The sequence below is a fragment of the Micropterus dolomieu genome, linkage group LG16, assembly GCF_021292245.1.
Source record: "Micropterus dolomieu isolate WLL.071019.BEF.003 ecotype Adirondacks linkage group LG16, ASM2129224v1, whole genome shotgun sequence".
NCBI classification, from domain to species: Eukaryota; Metazoa; Chordata; class Actinopteri; order Centrarchiformes; family Centrarchidae; genus Micropterus; species Micropterus dolomieu.
This window is the reverse complement of record NC_060165.1, coordinates 2008803-2009661: the sequence shown is the minus strand read 5'-3', so window position 1 is coordinate 2009661 and position 859 is coordinate 2008803.

Below are 859 nucleotides of genomic sequence, written 5' to 3'. Positions count from 1 at the left end.
TCTCTCTCTCTCTCTCTCCCTCACCCACAACTGGTTAGGCAGATACCCCTAGTATCGGTTCTTCTCGAGGTTTCTGCCTGCCTGTGTGCCAAGTGCTTGCTCATTATAGGAATTGTTGGGTCTCTGTAAATGATATTACAAAGAGTACGGTCCAGACCTGCTCTATATAAAAAGTGCTATGAGATAACTTTTGTTATGAATATGCACTGCAGTGGTGGGTAGTAACGAGTTACATTTACTCCTTTACTTGTAGGCTACTCAAATAACTTTTTTGAGTAAATTGTGCTCATCAGAGTAGTTTCAATGCATCAAATATTTACTCTTCCTTGAGTAGTTTTCAAGAAAGAAATCATCACTTTTACTCCTCTATATATGGATACATTCATCACACTACTTATTTATTTATTTATTTATCGCAGTCACGCGGTATAGAATTTCATCACTAAATCCACTTCTGAGAAGTTTTGAGGTGAGAAATCAGCTGTGTAGATTTCCAATATTGACAGTTTTAGAGAAGTGATGGCGGAACAAAAATGTGCTTGAATATTTTTGGAGTTGAGGAGCTCCGCGAGTGGCTGCGGGGGAAGCCTGCTGTGACCCGCGGGAGCAGCGTGTGAGGCCGGCCAGCCGCCCGCTCACAGAGCCCTCTGCTCCCGCCGTCACACAGACCGCTGCAGCAACAACGGCAGAGGAAAAGCTGGAAGGTTTTCATACCTCTTATCTGTCTTTACATTCTGAGGAATGTAGAAACGTTTTAACTTAAAAAAGAGAAAGCTGTGTGGATCGCTGGTGTGTGTGTCGCATTGAACATTATGTCGCGGTAGTTGTGTGTGGCGTCGCTATGACAACAAGCTACGTA